Raw genomic sequence first — 920 nt, forward strand, 5'->3', positions numbered from 1 at the left:
AGATCTATGAAAATATGCTAAGGCAAGAACTACAAACAAAAAAAATCACTCTTAACGAGGAAAAACAAAGGGCTATGAACTTTAGCTATGGCAAAATTTACAACCAAAAAATCACTCTTCTCGAGGTACATAAGGCTTACTTTGGCGACTACTATTGCTGTGGACATGGACAAAAGGCTCAGGTGCGGGACAAGAACAAAGACACTCTGGCACAAGACAAGGGGAATACAGACTATTTAAACACATGGAGGGAAATAGGGGACAGGTGGAAACACATAGGGCAATCAGACTGAGACACGTGAGGAAGGGCAAGTGACCTGAAACGAGAGGAGAATTACTTTTCAAAATAAGACAGGAAATGACAGGACAAAACAAACCCAGGACAAGACAACCTCACCACGGTGTGACAAGTCTCAAATTATAACTATAACCAAATTGCCATATCAACAGTTAGTGCAAAGAGGGAGCCTCCTTAGTGCCAGGATGGGGAGGTCTTATATAATCTGGGTGGCAGACAGTGGCCAGCTGCCTCCAGCTCCACCCAACAAGGAATCTGCATGAACACAAAACAAAACAACAGCAACACAACACGCACCCAAGCCCTGGTAGAGGCCCTGGGGACACTGGAAAGATGGAAAAACAGCTTTGGTGTGGATGGCAATGGCTCACTACTTCGCCATCTGCATGCCACTCTACTACCATGAATGTATGGTGCTACCTAGATTTCTCAAGTTTGTGATCCCTCTTGTGATCAAAAATGTATTCATGATCACATTGGTAATGACACTGGCAGGAAGGTGGTCATTGTGCAGTGGGAACATGATAAATCACTGTTTTTGTGAAAACGTGGCCTTGGTGGAGCTGGCCTATTGAATTACCACCTGTGGAAGCACCACCATCAACAACCTGTTAAGAAATTT

At 44.1% G+C, this 920-nt stretch overlaps 1 pseudogene; it reads left to right on the top strand.

The window, feature by feature from the left end:
* Window positions 1–920, top strand: part of LOC111663382 (olfactory receptor 52K1-like) — a 36,698-nt pseudogene that overhangs the window by 20,838 nt on the left and 14,940 nt on the right.

Source organism: Seriola lalandi, unplaced genomic scaffold (assembly GCF_002814215.2).
Source record: "Seriola lalandi dorsalis isolate HSWRI2012SDOR001 ecotype SW California unplaced genomic scaffold, Sedor1 jcf7180002054575, whole genome shotgun sequence".
NCBI lineage: Eukaryota > Metazoa > Chordata > Actinopteri > Carangiformes > Carangidae > Seriola > Seriola lalandi.